General features: G+C 27.6%; 1 protein-coding gene across 5 annotated transcripts in view; it reads right to left on the bottom strand.

Annotated features, from left to right (window-relative positions):
• The window catches only part of LOC106684681 (uncharacterized), a 188,480-nt gene that overhangs the window by 64,509 nt on the left and 97,563 nt on the right, over positions 1 to 26,408 (bottom strand). For 4 of the 5 annotated variants that reach the window (XM_067048196.1, XM_014426930.3, XM_014426937.3 and 1 more), the window contains one exon: positions 7,931 to 7,994. The gene's annotated coding sequence lies outside the window, so the exon portion shown is untranslated. Of the gene's footprint in view, positions 1 to 7,930; positions 7,995 to 13,550; positions 13,570 to 26,408 lie in introns of those variants that run through there. The other variant, XM_014426951.3, reaches the window with a different exon arrangement.

The raw sequence follows: 26,408 nt of genomic DNA, 5'->3' as shown, positions 1-26,408 counted from the left end.
TATATATATATATAAATGATTGACCGTATTATTGAGGATGGTCAGGACAAAGACTACAAAAATTAATTAACAACTATTTATTTGCCTATGTTTAAGCCCACCTTGTAAAGCTTCATCAGGGCTAAAAAGATACAAATTCAACTAAAAATATTTTTACATAGTAACATAATAAGATAAAAAAAAAATAATATAAGGTAGGTTATAATTATATAAATATACGTGAGAAGAAAATTATATACAAAATGGCGAAAAGAAGAAATAAAAATAGTATTAATATAAAATAGACAATGATAAAAATATTTTTAAAAAAATAAGCTATTAGGTTAGATATGAATAAGAGACGTAATAAAACATAAAAATAGAAAACAAAATTTAACACACTAAAAGGTAGAAAATAAAGAAGTTGAGATTAAATAAAGATCAAGAAAGATTAAAAAATGAAATTAATAATAAATAAGTAAAGAATAAATTAGGACCGCTCACCTGTTCCAGTAGAGAGCCTTCAAAACAGTGAGAGAAAAACGGAGGTATACAAAAGGGGGGGGGGAGGTGACCATTAACGGTTATATTTCAAGTACGGGAAGTACAAGAAACATGTAAGAAAATATGATAATAATAATAACTATAACAATTATCTTTCTTTTTTTTGGTTCAATTTTAAATAATTTTCTATTCATTTATATTTAAATAATTTAAACCCTACCTTAATTTACCTTTTTGTATATTTTTACCCATGATAAAGCTGCACTACAAAGTGGGTTGAAACGTCGGAAAATAAATAGTTATTAACTATTTTTTGTTTTCTTTGACTGTACCCCTGATCATCTTCTTCATAATACTGCATAAAATATTTGGACCAAAGTAGGAGACGGAATTGTATGAACTGCATTCTGTAAATATAATTCAGGTAAAACCATTCCAGTGAATAAGATTTGCATGTTAGGTTGTAGGTTTAGTGACAAACATATTTCTAAAAAATTAATCAAATCTCCTGAATCGCACAAAACATGTTTATTGTATATATTTTATTTTTTTAATCAAGTGTGTTAATAGTTTTTTCTTAATTATTTATAATTTATGTTTACTTAATTCATTATTTATGCATCTTTAATTATTTTTTCTTCTGATGGCATAGTTTTGTATTTGTATTATTATTTAAAATCTTCCTGTTAGAAATTAAAATTATGTGATAGACGAAATTCAATCAAACTGTATCACGTTCGAAATCGAAATTCAAAAGCAATGTATCACGTATCGTCTTATGGCAAAACGTATATATGAACTAATAAAAAGAACTATATAAATAAAAAAAATGAACCGATGCAACCGCACGAGTGGTACACCAAAACGTAGGTGGTAGGATTGCGTCAAAACTGATCTGGTTTGGACAGATGTGTGTGGAGAGCGATTAGCACTATGGTCATCAAACTTTTGATTTCGCTAAAGCCTTTGTTTGTTTTGTTTTTTATTCGACTATTAATTTTGTATTTTTATTGTTGTCGCGGCAGCCAACGTTTCGATCCACATGGCAAATCTCCATGGGGGTTGTTGAAATCGGAGGATGAAGACTAATTAATTAATAATAAACAGTTGAATCTATTTCTTGATAATTTTTCTTGACTCAACTCGGACCATCTCCTTCTAATTCTGAAACGGTCAACCATCTACATATGCCTGCTAATATAATACCTGCCATTGTTGAGAGAAAAGTTTTCGTGACTTTTACGATTTAGGGAGTTCTAGGAAAAATGTGCCAAAATTACTGCTTTAAGTACTTGGAGGGTCTTATGAGTCCAACTAGCCTTTCACAGATGATTTATTTATGGACGGGCCAGACTATGTAGGGGCCCTAAACCCTAAAATACCTCCATCTTGGAATAAGGATGAGGTACCCTCTCTACCTGGACAAGGTGCTCCTTGCAGAGGCCTGCTGATGGAGCATGGACGCGCCGTGCCGGGTACACACGTCTTGCAGGTCTCACTCTACATAGCAGTCGGCAGGGGCACCTTACGTCACCACGAGGTCACTGTTCGGGCATCCTTATCTTTTGTGGCTGCTGCTTGAGCAATCGAAATCTCCGCGTGATAGTATGCGTTTAGTCTGAGATATGTCACTGCTAACTGTTACAGGGCAAGTAGAAAAAAAAATCACAGTCAAGATATAAATATGAACTGGATTTGAACAAAAAACAGAAAATTACGAAGGCATTAAGAAATAAAAGATTGTTAACCTAGAACAGTGCCAAACTGAGCCGTTTTCACCATTAAAGACATCGGAAAAAAATGTTTGATATAATTCATCAAATAATCAAGTGAATTATTGTAAAATTTATATAAATCGTATATAATATAAATTGAAGTTTATAGATACTATATAGTATAGAGATTCATTATATTTTTTATTGACGCCTTTTAAGGATAGAAGCTTTTGGTGTCCAGCACCATATTCATCTATATGTATTTCAATTTATTTGATTATAATTTACTATTTTTTAAAATAAATTAAAATTATATATTTAGTCTGATTCAAAATATTTACTTTTTATTACATACTATCACTTAAAACTATAATCCTTCCCACTGTTATTTATGGAAGTGATACGTGGCCTCTTATACTAAAGGGATGAATAGCGCCTTAAGTTTTTCGAAAATAAAGTATTACATAAATATTGGGACCGAAAAAGAATGAATTATTGGGAGAATTTAGAAGGCTATACAAAACGGAATTAAGGGGGTTACACCCGGTAAATATAACTCAACTTATAACATTGTGGCTTGTAAGGTTGTAGGGCTTAATAACGAGCGGATTCCCAAAACGTAGATAGGAGGATTGCGTTAAAACACATTTAGTTTAGGGTTGGGGGGGGGAGGGGGTATCACTGGAAGAATGTTTGTGGTAGAGGCATCGAACTTTCGGGTTCGTTAGGCCTTCATTATTATTATATACTATGACTTACTATAAGACCCAACTTATTTCTGGTAGGTGAGACATCCACCTACATTATATATGGCAACATACTAATTAATAATAATAATAAAAAAGAACTAAACAGAATAGGTAATTTTTAATTAAAAAAATTGGTAGCAACAGAAGATGAACTGATATAATCAATAAATGACATCCTGAAAAATATATAAAATTGTAATTAAATATTATTAGCAATTAACTATTATGAATCATTCTAAAAATTTTAAATAAAGATGAATATGCTCCTTGGTATATTGGCAGATCTCCCAAAATGCGGAAATAAAAAATATGAGTTGAGACTGTCTGAGATAGTTAAGTTGAATAACTTATTTGTAGACTGTAAATTACAAATTAATGAGGATAAAGGACTTGCATTTCCTGGAAATCTAAATTCACATAGATTATTTGATTTTTTATTATTTTCATGCGCTGAAACTTTAGTTTAAACATCTATTGCCCAATATCCTAGGAACACCAAATGCAAACTATTTCAAATAGTAAGCATCCACCAAGCTCTTCCAGACTAAGAAGATTATTTCGCCTGTCTTTTGTTAATTTCTGGTAGCTGTTAAAATCTTATATAAAAGTAAGAAGCATTTTTCTCTAACTAGGTTCTAAAATATAGTATCAAAACTTAAAATTTTTTATTTCCATAAACCTTATGAGCCAAATTCAATAGTTGTATTTTCAAAATACTATTTCAATTCCGAACGTATAAAACCTCCAATCGTTAACTTTTTCCTCAAGAGAAATAATCATAAATGAAAGTTTTGTTTCAGTTGTAAGATATTTTGAAATCCCTTTAGAAAAGAATCGTTCATTGTTATAATTAATGTTTAGAAAACATACCTCTACTTTTAGCATTATTGTGATAAGCTCTAGAAAAATGCCATAAATGTCTCAGTTCTACACCACTGCTCTAAAGAACTAGATTAATTTTAAAATAAATTTTATATAAAAGAGTACATGTAAAACAAAACTATTATCGAAGAGACAAGATAGCTCGCGAACTAACCCTAATCAAGTGACATTGTTGACAACAAATACATCACTAAAACACATTTTGACAGTCCAATACAGTACGTGTTTCTCAAATAATATTAAAATTTCAATTATACATTATTTCGGACGTAAAATTTCAAAACATCTAAGGTCCATTTTTAAATATTTAACTTGTTTTCTTAATTAAAGTTTTGTTACAAGATTATTACGAGGTAAAAGTTTTTTTTTTTTTTTACAAAACAGTTAAATAACATTTTAGGAATAAATGTATTTAGAGGAAATTAAATAATTTCCTCTAAATACATTTATACGCCTAACGATAATCTACAACCAAAACAGTTTAAAAAAATAAACTCAGAAAAAAATAAATATTTGGAAATGTATTTAACTGATCTTCAGTCCAAAACATTAGATTTCAGATGCAAAAAAACTGCTGCTCAAATATTTTTGTGATTTTGATTTTAATACAAAAACTATAATTTAAAAAAAATAAATAATAAAATTGGCTGATTTTGGAGTTATAGGATGTTTTTAACTCAACTCATTCGTGATCCATTTGAACAACTTCCAAAACTATTTAAAAAACAGAGTGGTCAAAAAGTAAGCTTCATCTTGCATTCTATTGGAGGACGAAAATAACATGACATATTTTTTATCATTATTTTAATTACTTAAGAATATTTATGTTTCAAATGGATCTAATGATTTCATAGAATTTATAGATAATTAGTAAAGTCATAGAACATTTTCTCATTGTTCTTATAATTGTTTTATTTTATTTATTTTAATTTTTAAAAAATATCTATTAACTCAAAGAGGGGAATTAAACTATTTAAATGTATTTTCGCTATCATCAAAATAAGAGTTGCTATAAGCAACTGAAACGGACAATAAGTTTATCACGATTTATTCTCATTGAAATATCAATGCAGAACAGAAGCATTTATTTTTTTTACAATATTTTTGACAGTTTAACTAATATGCTAGATTCGATAGAAAAAAGAAATAGGTAAAGAGAGACGAAAATATTTGGTCTCCCTAATATCTCTAAAAGAAAATATTATAAACATTACTTGTAAGCCCAACTTAGACGAAAGGATTGTAGTTGGTAATATCAAATAAAAAATCTATTAAAGAAACCGATATCATATAAAGAAGAAATCTTAACCACGAATAATAGTATGACATAACATAGTAATATGTAAGTAATATCAATTAAATTTTAATTAATAATATATTCTTTAATTTTAAAACCCTTATTTTTAATAAATATTACAATCTAGTTCAGTTAACAATTAATGATACTAAAATTACACATCAGCAACGACAAAATATTTTATAATTAAAATAATATAATTGTAATATCATAAGCCCAAAAAAACTTTGTAGTTAAAAACATCATAAAATTGAATATATATGTTTTGTATATATTGAGTATAATTTGACGTTATAGTTGAAAGCTTATCATTGAATTATTAATTTAATAAAGCGTTTTATGACAAACATGCTAAGTACTGGTCTAAAAGCAGTAATTTGAATGCTGAAGAAAAAAAAAAAAAGATTCAAAACAGGATTTGTTTCAAAATAAAAACCTGATAATAATTTATAATGAATCTATGAATTATACATTTTTTTTTTTAATCCAAAGGAATAAATGTGTAACAACAAACCAGAAAAACGTTAAGCGACCGCATGCTTCACGGATGGAAGACCTTTCTGCATCCTGGGTATTAAATTCGAGCATTGTTCCAAGGGTCAGAACCAAACATCATTGCACAGCCCTAGCCATACTGTAATACTTAACCATAATAAAACCTAACCATATTATAGTGCATTTTATCTCAAAATTTTAGGTCTAGTTGCACACTAAAACAAGGTTATATTATACTTTTAAGATGACAATGACACATATGTATATCCAATGAAATTAAGACTTCAAATATTAAATATTAGAAAGAAATACCTCCTCCGCTAACCCTCTATTTCGTTTTCTAATAACTCCTTTTTTTCCATAAGTTTTCCTTTTTACCGTAGATATGCTTTTTAAGAAGGTAAACAATACAAATGGGAGAGCGGAGGCGCTGTGATAAGGTACGACGCTGCTAATTCCAAGCAACCGGGTTCGAATTCGGTTGAGCAGAAAATTGTTTTCTGTTACAATGAATCAACCCTGTGAGTTCACTTCTCCTAGGGTTCACCCAGCCTCACAAATTGGGTAAAATTTGGCTGTCGAACGTGATTCTGACAAAATCACCTCATTGCACAACTGTTGGTAAAGTAATAGTTCTTCCTTACACGTACCCTAAACCCTTCATGAGTTGTAGCGGTACAGACTTTATTTTATTTTATTTTTTTAGGACAATAAAAATACATCATCACAATGGTTACGTCAATTTTTTATAATTTCTGACTGTAACAGATGTTGGAGCCCCAAATTTTATCCGAATTACACCCTAAACTAAATTTAATTACTTATTAAACTTCCACCACCTCTGAGATACTTCTAAAGGTGTAAGTCGAAAGAACAAGGGAATTAGAACATGGATTCTCACATTTGCCACTTAGAGCAAGGAAAAATCTATAAACGCTAGCGATGAAGTAAAGAATATAAGTAATGGCCCTAATGTGTTCCAGAAAAGACAAACATGGCGTTAAACTTGCGTTGGATATTATTTTAAATTAAAAAAAAAAAATTATCATAAAAATAAGCAAAATGTTTCTCTTCAATTAATTATCCATAAAGAAAAATAATATGGTACCTCATTACCTATAAATTTAACTTTCGTTCTAGTAATTTTATGAGATTCGTTCTAGTAATTCAATAAATGGTCTATGTTAAATCAAAATTATACCGACAAAATTAATTGACTAGATTTAAAAGAATTTATTCAAACCCATTGGCTTAAACTATGTTTAATACTCGATTCAGAAGGTAGGAAATTATTTTAATTTAAAAAGACAGACAATATGACCCTGAGTGGAACAGCCAAAAATTGTAAGCAACCCTGTTTCAGCGAATAAAAATACACTACACGTTTGCAAATGTAGGAATTTGCCATTTGTAGGCACCTTTATGTTTTTTAAGGATCTGTAAAATATATTACCTCTTTCAGTAAAGTAATCCTTAAGGATCCTTGACTTTTTAAGTCTTTGCATCGATTTCCCCGTTAATATTTTTTGTAATAAAATATTGTATTATTATTACTGCAATAGGTTGTAATACAGTTTTATAAATGAACATTTGCATGCGCTGAAAACTCTTATGTCTACAGATACCCAGACAGAATAGATGAAGTTTTGGATCTTTTTTCACAATTATTAATTTTAAAAATTAACCATAGTTTCTTTTTTACTGTTTAAAACAATGAAGAAAGTCAGGATTTACGATTTATCAAGATACAAGATACAAATACAGGATTCGATTGATAAGATATTAGAAAATATAGAATCTACACATTTTCAAATACTTCGGGTACACTAATACTTTAAAAAAACTCTTTATCAACCAAAATTAAGAAACAAAGCATGAGGCATAATTTCAATTTATACAAAATATTTTTTGAGGAATGAGTTCAATTTCGTTATAAAACAAGCAAAAATACAGGAATGGACTAAAGGAAACTACCAAGGCATCGGTAACTGCCAAGAGAACTAACGTTAGCCTGAATTGACTAAGATATTGTTGATGTAAAGTAGACAATAATATAATTAAAAGAAAAAGATAAAGTAGATTGTTTGAGGCAGAAGAGGTCTGCAAGAATAAGAAACTAACAGTATCTATATTTATATAGTTAAAAAAAAAAAAAAGAAAACCTCATTAATAATAATTAAATAATCTATCAGAATAAACATCTAGAAATATGCATTTCGAATTCGAAATTAATAATAGTATAATTAATTAATTAATTAAAACATTGCAATGTAATAAGAATATTTTTGAAGATATATACTAAAGCTTACCTGGTTCCAATTATATTTATGATCTTGACGCAGGCCATTTCTTTTTCTGGCCACTCTTCAAATCCTAAAAAAAAAAGAAGTTAAAATTTCTAAATATTTTAAAACAGTTTAATTTTAATAAATAATGATAATAATGCTTTAATACTAAATACTTAAGAGTAAAACCTTCCATCAAGATAATCTTTCATAATAAAGTGAAACAGTAAGTTTCCTTATAGACCAGGGCAACGCAAAGCCACGCCCCAGATAGGGGAATATTCCTCACAGGGTGGTAATGTTTATTTTGTTTTTTAGTTTAATTATATAGTTACCAAAACTATAAACCTGTTAAAATGTCTTAAGATAGTAATAATAAAGAAATACGGAACCAATAGAAAAAATATTTCATCTCGTTTTAGAAACTAATCATGGAAATATTGTTAAAAAATAAATAGAGAAGTAAATATAAAAGCGCAGATAAAAAAAAGTTGAATATATGTGTGTTTATAAATAATATATCGGGAAATATTAAATAAAGAAATAGGTAAGAAAGTTCTTGCTTAATTCAATTCCCTGGGCTTTAGATTAGACTTTTCTCTTATAACTTTTCACGTATCACAATTAGTAACATAAATGCATTAAAAATATCTATTTTCAATCTCGGTACACCAGAGAAAGTATGTTTCGTTCAAGAAAACCCACAAATATTCTTCAATTTTCAATTCCAAGCCCAATATCTTTCGAAACATAAAATTTAAGCCATAAATACCTGAAATAGTTTTACAAAAAGTAGTATAATTATTATATATATATTTTTTTCTTCAAAAAACAAGATATCACCATTTTGTGACTCTTTTGGTAAACACTATGGATTACTATTGTTATGAATATCATTGAATATAACATGTTTGAGTATTTACTGTACAATCTCATATGTTTTATAAGTGATAAAAATACCATATATTAATTATAATACAGTAGCTGAATTGATAATAATTAATTATATCATGTAATTAAAAAAATATATTATGTTTATACAAGATTTTTACATTGTGTTATATCTGTCAAAAATGAGTCATTTGAGGAAAGTTTGATATCTCAAGGACTACATTTCAAAGAATAACAATCATAATCCTGTCAGTGCTCAAAATTGAACAAGTCAAATTCACTTCAAATTAATTTACAACGATCTTTGGAGAAACACCAGTTTTCATATTTGTCAAAATAAAATCTAAAGTTATTCAATTTTTTTTAATAGTTAATCTTATTGGAAAAATTGCATCGCAGGTACTATTAAACGTACTGATCTCTTTAAAATCTTTAAAAAATATACACTTTAGAGAATGTATTTACCCTATGTGTTCCTATTCGGGTAAAATTGTCAAAAAAATCTGTAATCTACTATTTTCACAATATTTATTGGTGACAATTCTGTAGCAAGTTGTTTAATAAAGTTAATGACAAAGCAATGGCCAAGATTTAAAGAAATAAATAAGACCCAGAGGCATGGAAGCTAACTTACAAATTTGAGTCGTGCTTAATTCATGTGCTATCTCAAAAACGGTAATTTTTTGGGCTTTAAAACGTAGGATCCAACTAATGTTCCAAAATCCATAACCAATCAATACCAAACTTGGATATTAATGCCCGCGTCAAAATCGAAAAAATATCCAATTTGAACCTCCTTGATCCGCCAACGCCTCTACCAGAATTCAGAAACCTCTCACATTTTTAAATGACTTTTACTGATGTTTTAGCAAAAAATTAAGTATAAAAATTTAGATTCGTCATCGTGGTATTTCATTTGTCAAAATCTGTCGCTCATGAGAGCCTGAAAAGAGAACTATATATATATATATATATAATAAATTACAGCACAGAATACACATGGACACAATTTCCTACAGAACAAAATACTACTTGAAACGATTTAATATTATGACGACTGACAAGTGCACAATTTCAGACATATGCTTTATGAATGTAAACTATATGACCGACAAAGAGTTCAGCCAATACGAGATATAATACTGAAACAAGGAAATTGGCCTGAACCAGAAAACATAATTTTTACTAAATTTAATACAGACTTGCTAAAATTCATAAAACAAATTGACTTCGACCAGCTGACTAATTATTGAAGGACAATCTAAATAAGTTGTGTTTGTTGATTTATTTTTATTTTTCCTTTTTCGTTTTTATCATTAATTAATTATGTGTTTTTGTTTTTTTTAAATGTTATAAATAGGGATAGGATTTTTATGTGCTAAAAAATCCGAAATATGTACATAAATATGTGCTAATACATTGTCAAATATTTAAAAAAATATGTATATATAAATTTTGTATTATTCAACAATATAAATTACTAATTCATTAGTAATTTTATAATTTTAAAAAATGTTCATAAATATGTATTAATTATATATTATGTGAATAATATTTTTAAGAAATTATGTTAAAATATGTACAAAAAAATACTCATTGATTCTGAGAAATTTTCGATGTAATTCTTTGTGAAAATTTATTATTGCAACTGATTTTAATGTGTTCAAAGATGAAGATATAGAATTTTTACGCACTATATTTAGATATATTTCGTAGTTGCTGCGAAAAATATATTTACTATTGAACAAATAATTTAAGGAAATGTGTGATTCAGGACAAAATACCTAAAAATATGTTAAAAATAACAAATATTTCAGAAAATATGTGATTTACAATAAAATATATAAAAAAGGCCAAATATTTAAAAATATGAGAAATAAAAATGGCTTCTTTTGGCTAGAAATGTCTTGAAAGATCTTTAGTTAGTAAGGAATCGCAGATATCATGGTCAGGTAAAAATATGTGAAAACATAACAATCCTATCCCTAGTTATAAACAATGTAAAAAATTGTATATACTCAAATCTTTTGTATTGCAAACATATAATATATGTAGAATGCCTTTCATGGCATGTAACTTGTATAAAAGAAATAAATTATCTCTTTATGAGGTTACCATATAGAGAAAATATATACATATATGTAGGATACGATGAATAATTTTACATTTCGAATGCAGGCTTGGAACATTATTGGAATAATACTCTTAGTATTGAATTATCTAGTTAACCTATAGTTGGCTAATATCTAGTGATTGCACTGCATTTCGAGGTGTGGAACCAAAATACAATGAATCATCAACCAGTTCTTGGTTACTGTTAATCTTTTACAAACAAATTTAAGAACACAAGTTGTTGTTAATAAAAGATTTTTGTATTCTATGAAAACTAATATGATAAAGAAAATTTTATTTTCTACATATCCCTTCCCTACAAAACACATTACTCCTGAATCTTTGTACCTTACTAAACGCTTAGAAGTAAATTCTTAAGAATTATTCGCCGCCAACATCTAGAGAATCTAAAGCTCATTGTAACTCAATAAAATTATGTTTACAGTCTGCAAGCTGGGTAAAACCACGTTATGCAGTCGTCGAAATTCTCAACCATAAAAAAGAAAAGGTCGATAGATCGTAGAAATTACTTTAAAAACTTTTAACTTAATTACTTATACAATATAATGTTTAATACAGAAAAATAAAACCGTATTTAAGGCTTACTATTTATAAAGGAGATACATGTAATAACGTAACATATGCCATATCTACGATTTGAAGTACTGACATTTTAATATTCGATCACATCAAACCAATGATCCGTTTGATTATTTTATCTTCGGATTCTTTGCATTTCAACAAAACAACCTTCCTCGATTGATTGAGCAAAACAATAAATTCATTTTTTTTTCTAATTTAATAATCGGATATCGATATTTTTTTTAAATTGTTATTTACAACTATATACACATATATACAACAAGTAAATTTGCTGTAGGTGACATAGTGTCATGATACAAACATGTGGAGAATCTAGAGGCCATCTTCTTTTCAGACACCTAGGAGGATTATTAGGTAATGAACGAGAAGGCAGGTTAGAAACAAGTGGATTTGGGTGGTTGAGAAGTTTATCATGGAAGGAATGGTATCTGGTTCTGGCCAAATCGGCAACATATGGAACATTGAGGTCCTGATGGATGACTTGATTTGTGACAAAGTAAGGAGCATTAAGGATTTTGGACTGTAAGGATTGGATTCGGGAGGAATTCGATGGTTAAGTGGAGCCCCAAAACTCAACTCCGTATGTCTAGATTGGCCTTATAACAGTTATGTACATCAGTCTTTTGCAATGGATTGGCAATTTAGACCGTTTGTCTAGTAAATGTTGTAATGGATATCGATATTAAAAATACTCCCTCACCCAAATTTTATGTATATTTATTTTTTGTATTTGTACAGTATTTATATTATTGTAACTTTCATGTTAATGTAATATTTTTTGTATTGTTAATTAATTGAAGGGCTCAGAGTAAGAATATATTAAGCCACTGCGTTTTGAGATACTGAGATATTTAATCGAAGCACTAACTTGGTTAATTGTTTTTTTTTTTCCACTTTGGATTCTTTGCTTTTCAACAAGACAACCTTGATCAATTAATTGTTTGATAAAAACAACAAAAAAATCGTCTTTTCCAGTTTAATGGTCATGATATAGGTACTAACCCTATACTCTACTAACAGTTATACACTAACCCGAATTTTTAATTATCTTTTGTAAAAGCAAATTTTTATTTCAATGTCATATTATTTATGATTATTTGAAGGACTCAGGGCAAGAATATGACAGACCACTTAATGTTAATGGATCAGTAGACCAAATTTTTTAATTTGTTTTAACGCTTTATACTATTCATTTTCTATATCAGAAACGTGTTGGAATTATGTCTACATTTAGACATTCTAGAAGCAGCTCTAAAGAGAAACAAAGGAGCATTCTGCTCAAAATTGTGGCTTTCTCATTGTTGTCTCAAGCCATTCAATTGATAAGAAACAATACAATTTTAAATGATTTTAATTGAAAATTATTACTAATTTAGTGTATTTAACATTCTGAAAGTAAAATTTAAAAAGGATTTCGAAAAAACAGTTTCGATAATTAATAGTTTAATTATAAGTTATAGATTAGATTAATATGAGAATATTTTTAAAAATAACTTTATAACCCTGCCTTTTTTTTTACATTTTTTATTTTCAATAAAATCCTGTAAAATAGTTATTAAGACATATAAATATTTATTCTAAATAGACATGTTAGCTTTAAACAAGAATTAATGGTTAACACAGTTTTTTTTAATTTAAAATGTTTAAAAAATTTAAAATGCAAAGCTCAAAACATGAATTAGTGCAAACAATTTATTGCATTAAAAAAAACATCTATTGGGAAAACGTTTAATAACATTTTAACCATCTTCAAAAATTTTAAATCACATTCTCAGACCTGAAGCCATTCAATTGATCCCCAACACTAAAACTTTAAATGATTTAAACTACAAATTATTAGTAATTTTTCTGCTGTTTGAATCCAGAAAATATAATTTTACTAGGATATAGACAACATTATATAGATTATATATAATCAATAAATATCAGAAGCATTATTATTACTAACCTTAACATTACCCTTCTTTCGCACTTTTTATTATCAATAAATTTATTTAAGGAAGAATACGTATAAATTATTTATTCTAATTAGACTTACGGTAGCTCCAAACAAGAATTACGAGTTAACACATGTTTTTTCTATTTAAGCTGTTTAAATTAAAACTTCATTATTCACATTTAATGAAGTTAAATTGTTACTATGGTTGTCAATTCTTGATCAATAATAAAAGGTCCGATTAATTTACTAAACTTAGTTATAAAATAAATAATATATAGTATACACAATTGTATGCAGCAATTAAAATATGCAAATTGATTGACAAATAAAACGATAAAAAGTCCACAATAAACAAATACAAGTTAAACATAAGATTAAATATTACAATAAAAAAAAAATGCCTAAGATAAATAAAACAATCAAGGATGGCAATTAACAATTTAAAAATCATTAAAGACAAATAATGCAGGAAAAATTCACATATTAGAGAAAAATGAGTATTATATTTTGAACAGTAATGAATCGTTAAATAAACATAATAATTTTCATAAAGTTAAAAATAGAGTAGTCAACAAAACAAAACTAAAAATTCTAGGTGAAAATACGAAAGAATTGAAATATGAATTATTGATCTAGTTTACATAATTGTTTTTATAAATATTAATCAATTAAACAACGTATAATAATTATTTATATATTATATTTCCCGAATAGACTTGAATTACAGTCCATTACAAGTACATTTAGCACCAACACAAACCATCCAGTAGTTTACTCTTATAATAAAGTATGTATTGTTTTCGAGATAAATATAATATATATATTTTTGCAAATAAGTTTTGCTTTATCAATTAATAGGACGGTTTGTAAAAGTGATAAGATGGAGGGATCAGCTGATCGAGCAAGCTACGGAAAGTAAGGCAGTCAACTCACGGCGGCCATGTTAGATCGCAAGGGCGTCACGTACACAGGACTCTGGGCTAGAATCAGCTCCAGAGAACAATGGACAATAATACTTCTATTATAAATATTATTATTACTATTTAATAGCTAAGGATACTTCGATATGTCCTATTTACTTAAAATATGGACGATTCGCATACATTTATTATAGATTTACCGAATAATAAATAAGGTTAGAACATAGACTGTATGACCAATATAAAATTGATAAACGAAGATATAAATTGGCAACAATAAGATCCTAAAAATTTAGATTAAATATATTAAGAATAATGCCTTCAAAATCTCAACCACTAACAGAGCTATTCATCATCATTGAATTCATAAGTTCCTAAACCTATCTATTGTCTACATTGGTTAAAAAACTGAATTCACTATATAATAACCAAATATTAATAAATTTCAATATTTTATACCTCGTAAAAATAACAATATTAAATCATTAGGTATTTATGGCTGTTTTTTATTTTATAATTATTATACTTCCTACGAATCCAATAATTAAGATCGAACAACTACCTTCTTTATAATTATCCTACAAGATGCCTAATCTTAATTTTAAATATAACAAAGCATGATAATGCATTTGTATTAATTCTTATAAATTATATTTTTACTTTATTAACAAGTAGATATCCTATCATGATCGGTGGCAAGGATGGTACCATTACTTGGTCGATAGTACAAATCTTCTAAATATATCATGAATCGATAAATAAACGACAATCGATAGTTAGAATCGCTATCTAATAGGTGATATCTCTGTTGTAACAGAATAACCCTTGTTTGAGTAAACAATTAGAGATAGAGACAAATTTAACAACACTCCAAGGAACCTGCCAAGATTCAGAAACAAGGTAAAATTCCTACTTTCTATAACTTTGTTTTAATAATTTTTCTTATTATTTGTTAATTAAAAAAAAAAACATTGTTCTTGTACTTAATATCCTATAAAACAAAAATACTATACAAACTTCTTATTAAAAAAAAAATAAAAACAATAAAATAGCAAGTAAACATTCTGCAATAAAATCTATAAAAATAAATATTATACTTCGAATATTATTTTTATAATATTCAATCATTATTTTCCGAAATTGTATTACTATTGAAAAAAAAATTGTTTTTTCTCATCGGTTACCAAAAAGAGGATTAAATTTTACATTTTAAATCTATATGATGATTAATAATATGTAAATTGTCAATTTTATTTACCCCCTTCACCTCTTTATTTGTTATATATATAACAGGAAAATTAATAAATTATTATAAAATGAGAAAACCACCAACCTGGTAGGATATCGGATATCTGTAATAAGTCCTTTATGTTTTAGTAGGTAAATAAGAGAGCAATAAAAATCACCAGAGACAACGCATTATTAGACCACAAATAAAATCTATCAATCTAGCCAGTAGAAGATATAATTATGGATATTAAAAAAAAAATTATAACCCTTTAATCATAATCATAATAATCGAACTACATATTTGTCTGCTAAAGACCATGATTGATTAAAAGGACATTAATATGTAAAGGTTTCTTCATTTGTACTAATAAAAGATTAGGTATATTATAAAAAAAAAAAAAAAAAAAAGAAAAAGTTACGAAAAAGCACAATTCACTACAAAAAGATAAAAATGGGTTTTAACATGTCTATTAATATACCGCATTTCAAAATTTAGATTAAAATAATATCTTAAAAAAAGTCGGCTTTAAAAATCATAGAATGAGTAATATTTATCCATCTTGAAGTGGAATGAAATGGATAGGACTAAGATCTTTAATTAATTTTTTTAACTTAACACAAGTCAATATAGACATGTAAATGATACAAAATTTGGGATTTTTTTCTGCACAGTCATAAGCTTCACTTGACATGAAATAAAATAAAAAATAACTTATAGGTTAGAATTGAAGGGAAAAAAAACAATAAAATATTAAATTGTTAAGAAAATGATGAATAATTACAAAACTAATGCATTTCTAGTCCTGTATGATGAAATTTATAAAAAACTAATTCCGACGACCTGATAAAAAAATAATAAAATTTTTACATTTAATTTAATGAGTTATTTATAACTACTTGGAGTAAAATATAATTTTAAAAATGAAAAAAACAAAACAATAAAGCTGAAAATTGATGACAGTACGTTAACCAATTACAAAACTAATTTATTTCTCATGATATGATATACAAAAAACCTATTTAAGCGACCACCATTAAAAAATACTTATCTACATAATGTGATTTACAGGGCATATAATGGTTTATTGAGCTCCTGTAATATAACAAGGCTTACTTATTTACATACATTTTTAAACATTTACATAAATAAATTTTGAAAAATCAACCTCCTGGGAAAAAATATGGACCCAGTTTGGTAATATCAATAGATCAAACAAAATTTATAACAAACATAAAAAGAGCTCCAAATTTTTTGACAAAAGATATTGACACGGAAGAGAAATACAAAAACCTTTAAAACGCAATTCGCTAAAACAGTATATAAAAAAAAAAATGTCTACAAATCTTAAAAGCCACTACAATATCGGAAAAGGTCCATTCACAAATGGCTGTACGATAATTTAGATAATTTGGAATACTAAAATGAAAAATCAAAAGAAAAAAATTCAAGTCGAATGAAAACAATGGAACAATAGATAGTAAGAACTAATAAGAGGATAAGAAGAATCAATAAGAAGAATCGTTCCAAAGTATTTGTGGAAACGATAATATATTATATCTCGGCTAAATGTCGAAGGAATAATCAAAAGAATGGAAGAGAAAACAACAATTAAGAATAAATTAAAGTAATCACGTGATTCAAGCAGCTCGCAGTTGAGATAAAGTTTGCTTAAGAGTATAGTATAACTATATAAATTTATCAGTTCTAAAGTTATTGAGTAATTCAAATAAAATACTCAATATTAATTAATATTAAATGCTCTTATCAGTTCTAACTGATGTATGATTGTATCTATACAATCTTCAATGATTACAAGTAATTATACAATTCATCTACACTGATGCTTGTTCAGTTGTGCCCGAAACGCTAAGAGCATAATTTATAGACAATAGGTCAAACCATAAAAAAAAGTAAAAAATATCTGTATTATCCCCCTCCTAAAAACCGAACTAAAATCGATGGAATATGTGGGATTATTTTAGATCATTTGTATTTATACTATAAATTAATTTATACTTTCTATTTAAAAAAATAAATAAAAAAATATAAATATTCAGATTTCAGAATAAAAATAAATTCATAAATAGATTCTAAATAAAAAACAATTCTACTTCCAACTTATTAGTAAATTAATAAAAGCTTTCTTTTTTTCCTAAAAAATATTCTTTAAATTCAATTAACAGTTTGCCTTCCCTACTTATCATTCGACAATTTATATTCAACACATCAGTATTGCACCTCATATAAACTATTATTAATTGAAGTAAAATAATAATTCCGGAGAAAAGAGTAAACAATGAAGATAGGGCAGGACGGTAGGAAGAAAGGTGTAGAGCTGAAGAAGACAGAAGAAGAGGAGAAAGCAAGGGCATTGACCCAGTCACTGTTTTGACGAGGGGTGGCTATACTACCTGTTCTAAACAACTCAGCTCCGTACCTGCCTCTAAAGTAGTTCTATTTGTTCTTAGCTCATAATAAAGTTTTTATAAAACTAATAGTTACACTTCAAATACAATAACAAAGAACTACAAATGCATGGAAAACGTGTTGGCCTGTGCTAAACACGAAGATTCGGTACCAACTTGAATTGATATTTTAATTTATTTACTAAAATCATTTATTTATGATCATAAAATAAAATATAATAGAAGGGAAGGTTTCAAAGCCCACCGGCCCCTAAATCCTGAATTACCGAGGTCTCATAGCATTGAAACGTGAAAAGAAGACTTAAGCTGAAAAATTAGTTAAATAGTGCAACATAGAAAAAGTCGCTAAATTGGAAAATGGTGTGGAAAATCCCCTTTAATATTCAGAAGGGATTGGCCTAGAGTAAGCGAAATAACAAACAAAATGTGAGAATAAACATATTAAACCAAAAACTTTTTAAAAAAAGTAAAAAATATAATAATTGTTCTAAAGCGTAGAAGCTGTTTGTTTTTTGTTTGTCAAAACCCCTTTATTTGAAAAAAAATAATACAAAATATAAACATATATACATTATATACAATTTTTGGATTGTTATAGCAAGGAATTGGAGATTTTTTAAAAATATGTAAGGTGCTGGGGCGCACTTCAATTTTTTTTTTTGTCTTTTGTAGAAACGAGTTAGAAAGAATATTCAAATAATTTAACTAACACTGTTTATAATGCATAGTTTGATAATTATTTGTTTAATAGTCATAAAATAACTGTAAAAATATGTTTAGTTATTAACAAAATCTCAATTCTAAAAACATGTGAGATATTGAAATCATATAGATTTTTCTTAATTAGCAGATTTTACAAGTTTTTCTGACTAACTCTTATTTAGTCTTCCTTAGGAAAGGAAGAGATTGATTTTTCGTTTCTCCCTCAGTCGATTACTTAATAATATTAAGTCCACTGACAAGTAAGAACTGAAAAAAATAAAATAAAAAATCATAAGTCACTCCCGACAAACATAATAACTGCTTGTTATGTAGTTTTGTCAATTCAAGTATTCCGTCCAAAAAACGATTTAAAATGTTATGCTCGAGAAGCTGATGCAAGTGAATTTTCAAAGGATAATAATAAATACTTCTTAATCTATGAAAAAAAAGCCAATTAGTTTAAATTAATGTTATTAACGTTTATTATTCAATACATTTTAATAATATTCTCAAAGCTAGCTGCAGTATAAACCACGAAGCATACTCAAATCTTACTTACACTTTCTGGAGATTCGTCCTACATCGTGTTTCCAAAACTATAATATGATCAAATCTACAGGCTCCAGAGAGATATTTCGGACAAAGAATATTTATTGTTTAAAGATATTAACTATAAATAATTTATATTGCCAGCTACCAATTTATTCAATAATTAATTATGTATTTTAACACCAGCCATCAATTTTTCTAAAAAAAAATTTTTAATGTCAAAAGAAAAATTTCTGAAAACCCTAAAAACCCATTGTGTATTGTTACGCTCGAAAATTTCCCACAAAGAAAAATATACTTTTACTTATATCTTTCTATATAATATTAATAAATTATGACTTTAAATGTCTATTGTATTTATAAAAAAAAAACAGAATACCACTAAATGATTGAAAAATAAATAAATACTATTGGATCTACATTTCAAAGATTCAAGACATCAAACTAATATATATATTAAAAAAGACCTAATAGGTAAGTAAGGTTACAACGAATTTTTTTTATTTCTTATTACGGGTGTTTTAAACAAGTAAAATATATAAATTAATCCGTTATATTAATATAAATCTGTCTGAAAGCTAGAAAACAATATATATGTTTTAATTGAATAATATTATAATAAATATAAAATAAGCTGTCAAAGAATTAATATTATAATTAAATATAATTAAGGAAATCAAAATAATTCACGTGATATCAATCGCAGTTAACTATTCCGAAAAAGCTATATTTGAAAGTCAAATGATAAGATATGTTCGATAGCTTATCGATAAACTGATTTCCTTCGCCATTTCCACTAATAATTGAGTAAAATTATTTGTTTTATTAAATACGTATAATAGGGGTATTCATGATCTTTAGTTTAACATGTTAAAACGTGTTAAATGGAGAAATATTTCCTTCTTTTAGCAAGTTAAAATGATATAATAGGGGTATTCATGATATTGTGTTAAATGTAAAATGTTTTACCATGTTAAATGTTATAAGTATAGGATTGTGAGCAGCCCTATTTAAAGTCATGTTAAATGCATAAGAGCTCATAGCGGATTTTCTGAGCAACTTACTTCGTAATCTTTCCTTCCAAAACTTCATGTTATTGTTTACTTATAAGTTTTGATTTCAGTATTTTATTACAATATGCCTAAAATAAGTGAAAAGTAGAAGTGTAAAAGTTTTTCTACTGATTATATTTTTAAAAAAGTCAAAAACACAGGACAAAAGAAAAAAAAACAAACTACGAGCAAGTAACCTAACACGACAACAAAAAAAAAACGGTGACAAGCTCAGCTGGTCAGGTTCGTGACGTCATTCTCCACTTAACAGACCTAGTAACAGACTCTCGGCCATGTTTCAGGTTATATCGTTTTAACATGTTAAAACAAGGAAATATTTCTCCATTTAACATAAGGTTTTCCATTTAAAACGCTTTAACATGTTAATCTAAAGATCATGAATACCCTTAATATGGCTGAGTCTGTTAAATGGAGAATGACGTCATGAAACAGACCAGCTGAGCTTGTCACTGTTTTATTTGGTGTTGTGTTAGGTTACCTACTCGTAGTTTTTTTCTTCTTTTGTCTTGTGTTTTAGACTTTTTAAAAAATACAATCAGTAGCCAAACTTTTACTTCTCACTTATTTTAGGCATGTAATCAAAACAATAACATGAAGTTTCGGAAGTAAAGGTTACTAAACAAGTTGCTTAGAAAATCCACTAAGAGCTGTTATGCATTTACCATTTAACGTGATTTTAAATAGGGCTGCTCACAATCCTAAACATTTTACATTTAACACAATATCATGAATACTCCACCTGTTTTTAATTTTTTTTCAAAGCATACTTGAAACCTCTACCTTCTAGGCTTAAAAGAATAAAATCATAACAAATAAAAAAGTTTATTATATTATTCTTTCTCTTAGTTACGCTAAAAGAAATCTATGACCACTGTGTCTCAATCTTTATCGATTACTCCTAAAATAACCTCGTATCATGAATCAAATTAATTGAAAATCGATCTGAACATTATTTTAAGTAGAAAATAAATGAGTAACGTAATGGAGATGTTGGCATGAGCACATGAAGAGAGAAGAAGAACTGGACTACTTTCTCAAGACTGAAAGGCTAGTGTAGCTAGTTTTATTTATTTTTTCTGAAGCTAAGGTGATGTAGGGCAAACGCTGTTTAGTTTACTCAATTTGAAAAATAACTCATCTTTAACTACTTTGGAAACATTGGACTCCGAAATTACAAAAACTATTACAATTTTCAAACAATCCCCAAAACGTAATAAAAACGTAGATAGGAGGCAGGATAAATAAAGGCTAGAGTTTCTAGCCGCAAAGAAGTATGAACATTAATTAGTTTTTAAAAATTGAAATATGAAAATTGAGTGGAAGAAAATATATTTAACAATAATAATTGATAAAGAGGCAAAATATAAGTAAAGTATACCCTAAGAAATGAATAGAAATTTTTTTTTTTGAAAACAACAATAATAATATAGTGAACATAACTTATAACGTGGGTAAGGAAAATGGAGAAAAGAAAGGGTGGTAAAATAAAGAAAGGGGAAAGAAAAATATTCTTTATTTGAATAATACTATATATTTGATATTTTTTACTTGTTTGCGTGTGTTTCAATTGATTCTTATTAGTGAAAGTAAAATGTAATGTTAACAATTCACTGTATAAATTTTCAACTAGCACTATCAATCATACTTTAAAATACGACATTTTTATAAAAAACTAATTTAAAAACAATAGTAAAAGCAAAAAATTATAATTATTATAAAATAGTAATAACCATGTATAAATTTAATTATTGGTGCAATAGCATCGAATTAAGGAATATAGGTTAGTGATCAGGAGCAAATCCAAGAAGATAGAAGGTAATAACAATAAATAACTAACAAATAATCTTAAATCTTGGTTTCCAAATATTAAAAATAAAATAGTATCAGTAAGAGTAATGTTCGATACTAAATAGGGAAATTATTACAAGCATCAACTAGACCGTTGTTATACAAACAAAACAATATTAATCTTTGAAGCACTTACTAAGTTTGTATAGACTGCCTCAAGGTTTATATAAGGCCAATCTGGACATACGGAGTATCGGAGAACCTTCTATTTCCTCTCGTATCCAATCCTTATAATCCAAAATCCTTCGTAAAATCCTCAACGCTCCTTACTTTGACGCGAATAAAATCATACATGAAGACCTTAATATTCAAACCCGACCCAGAGATTCCTTCCATTATAAACACACTAACCCCCCCCCCCCCTCCAAAAACAGTTTAGTTTTTAACCTTGCATCCTGTTCCATTCCTGAAAATCCTCCGAGACGTATGAAAAAATGATGGCCACGAGATCTGCTAATGTAAAAACGTCATTAGCGTGCTACCAATGGGTAGTTCTCTACACGCATGTATCACTCCATTATAACAAAGATAAAATTTACAGAATGAATTATAATGTGCAGTTATAAATTTCAATAAGTATATTAAATAAAAAAGAAAATTTCATAAAATCATGATAAAGTAGCAATACCATAAAACTGAAACATATGAGAGAATGATAATTTTAATACATTCCAGAAAACGGGTAAAAATGATTAGCAGTCCAATTTTATGATTATCGTGAACTAGAATAATGTTGCAATTGGCTAATAATTAAATTACTGAATTAATTCGGAATCAGAATTATACAAAATAATTTCAAGCCTAACACTTATACAATTTAGGAAATGAAAGTATATATTCGGAGTATAAGTCTGTTACCGCGTTTTCCGACTGTTTTCCATAAATATTAATAATATATGCACGAAATATTTTTATATTAAGAGCAATGAAACAATAAAAGTGAATGTAGCTGTTCATATGCGACAAGACAATTTAAACACAGGCTGTGGAGGACATAAAAGGCTATGGGTTATACTAACCCGCAACGCCGCCTTGCAATGAGTATCTGTATAGTCCTCTCAAAAAAATCTCCATGTTTTGGTCTTTAAAAGATAAAAAGGAAAAAAATATATAAAGAAAATTTAGGGAAAAAAGAAAATAACATTCCTAAATGGACTATACCAATGCGAAGATAATAAAAGATCGAATGTAAAAAAAATAACATCTAGGTTGGTGGGCCAATGGTCAGAATTTTTTTTCAACCTATTTTATAATTCATACTAAACTACTACATCAGAAAATATAATGATTAATACGGTCTTGAAAATAAAAAAAAATGAGATTACATAAAATAATAAATCCTATATATCATTCAAATGGACACACACAAAGGACGATAAAAGTAACTTGGATTCTATATCACTCGTATTATTATTCTAATATTGATTACATTTTTCATTTATTTTAACTAGCTATAATGATATACGAATAATAAATTGTACTATGATCCGCAAGTTCAAGGAAATAGCTAAAAAAAAATAAACACATAACGTAATGTGTGATATATGCATTATTCAACAAGGTTGTCCAACTTACGGTCCGCGAGAGATTATAAAACAAAAAAATGTATTTAATGTATTTGGAATGCGATTGAATTAAATATAATCAAACTTATACCCAATATGCTGGTTTATATGGAATAGTTAAAATAATATAGTGATTTATAGTTTTCAAGTTGACCGCTAGAGCACTGTGATGTATGAGAGAGATTGATTCTTATTAATGAGAACGAAAACCCCTTTCTCAATAAATATGTGCCATCTGAAGCTACTGAGCTTGAGAAGGAATTTGTAAATCCAGATTTTTTTGTTCAATTATAATATGATTCTAGACACGAGTCTGCAAGGAAAAAAAAAGGTTTCGTTATAAGCCAACAGTGTTCAATAACACTTTGGAAAACAAAAACTTAAAACACTTTCCTAGCTGTCTACAGTTAGCTAAGGAATCCAAAGATGACGTTTTTCAAGCTGCAGTTCCCAAATCCAAGAAATAATTGATGGGTTCAATACCAAAAGGAAACCGAAAGTCTCAAAATGAGTCTACTGCTTTATAATAATCCTGTAGGAGCCAGAATAGAACTATAGGTGGAGATGTTGTTGTTGATTGTTGCTTAAAGGCGGAAAACCCTCTGGTCATCAACCAACGCATATGGCATGATAAAAGTAAAAAAATAAAATAAAATAAAAATAAAAATCGAAGAGGAGTTATAATTTATAAAGAAGGCGATGTGCTTTTAAAAATTCAAACACTAATGTAATTTGCCTCATCTGTGACAGCTTCTGATAAATTTGGGGTCAATCCTATCCTGTTTATTATTGGCAAATAGTGAGTACATTCTTCAAAAATATGTCTAATCGTAAGAATGGACTGAGAATATTTCCACGTTGGAGGTGGCAGTTTTCTGATCAGGTGAGAGTGCGTGAGGAGAGTATGACCTGCTCTCAAGCGGGTTAGAGCAACTTCCTCTCTGGGGCTGAGATGAGAGAGGTGGAGATTCGTTTGTTGGACGCAGCTAGTCGACCACAATGTTCATACTAAATGTATATTTTAAATGTTTGAATCAAATAATAAATTATAAAAATATTTTGTCTTTACATTTTCCTTTTTATATTTAACAAATACTTGGCCTATACAAAGAAATAATATTATATTTGGTTTTATTAATTAATTTACCTTACACACGGACCTTATTGATACTCTTAAGTTTAAAATTTAAAGTATATAATTATTATTTGACCCACAACCTCGTTCAAGTTTTTCATTTTGGCTCTTGATGTTTTGTAAGCTTGACGACCCAGTGCTATAACATTCTACAAGCGAATCTATAATTCATAATACATAGTCTAATTAGAAACGTTGAAAAATACGAAATATCAAGTTGATAATGAACAAATAAGTACATAAATAATTTTATTAAACATATTTTAAAAAGGAAAATTAAAATTTTTTGTATGTACTTTTTTTTATTATATTCCCTTACTGATAAGTGAAATAAGTAATAAGAGAAATGCCTGCAGACGTAAAAAATTTCGAATCCCGACTTTTCCATGGAAATACCACTTTTAAGGTATTGTGATCACAAATAATGAAGCCACGTTAAATTGCCTGAGTGTGGGTGAGAATGTGATCAGTTCAAAAACGCTGTCTGTCCGTTACTGAAGATAGTTGGGACGTACTATCATTGATTTTTACACTTTGTTTACAACGTTTTCGAAATTGGCTCTAACCATTTTGAATAAACTCGTAATATCAATGTAAAAATTAAATGCTCTTTGATATCAAAGTCGGCTTAGATGCCAAATTTAGTAAGTACTTTAAATTTTGTTTATTTCACAGCTAACTTTATTATACTTATTAGTAATAAAAATTCGATAAATTTGATAATTCCAGAAGAAAAAGGGGGAAATATTTTTCCAGATTACAATGTATGCATGTTTTTTATATCTATTTCCACTTCCAGCAGTACAAATGGTTATTTTATAAATAAAAGCTTATCACTTAAGGTAGCTACTTTGTTAAGAATAAATCGTTGAATCTAAATTATTGTTCCAAAAACAAATATCATGAAAATTAGAAAACCACTATAAAAATAGTTTTAAAAAAATAAAAATTATACTTTCAGTATAAATATAATGGTTGAAGAATTTTATAAAGATATAGTTCACCATGCCGAACACGAATGTAGATAGGAAGCACGAATGGTTGATCACCAACAAACCAGCAATAAAACCTACTGCAGGCAGAACAGTCATTTCAAGAATGGAATCCTTAACCATTTCTTAACCAAAAACTCTTATTTACCTTTATGAATAAGTACAATAAAAACCCATAAAAAACAAAACAAAAACAAATATAAAAAATATACATTTTTTAATACAAAATAATCATATCACGGTTCTAATTAATTCATTTTCAAGTAAATTTCACTCAGCACGAAAGGCTTTGTTTTTCAAGTATTAAAAAGAAATAATCTAAATTTTAAAAAATATTTAAAAATTATTTTGTTTACATTTGATTGGTTGGGAAATTATGGAATATAGGGTAATGGATAAAAATCGAAATATTAAAAAAAATAATAATTGCAAATTAACAATTCAATGTTCAGAACTTCAAATGTGCTTAATTCTTACTAATAAAACAAAACAAGCAATAGGAGTTTCAAATAATTT

This window comes from Halyomorpha halys, unplaced genomic scaffold, assembly GCF_000696795.3.
Source record: "Halyomorpha halys isolate HHAL.00 unplaced genomic scaffold, Hhal_1.1 Scaffold30.1, whole genome shotgun sequence".
Taxonomy (NCBI): domain Eukaryota; kingdom Metazoa; phylum Arthropoda; class Insecta; order Hemiptera; family Pentatomidae; genus Halyomorpha; species Halyomorpha halys.
Note: the sequence above shows the minus strand (reverse complement) of the source record. Positions and strands in the feature narration are given on the sequence as shown.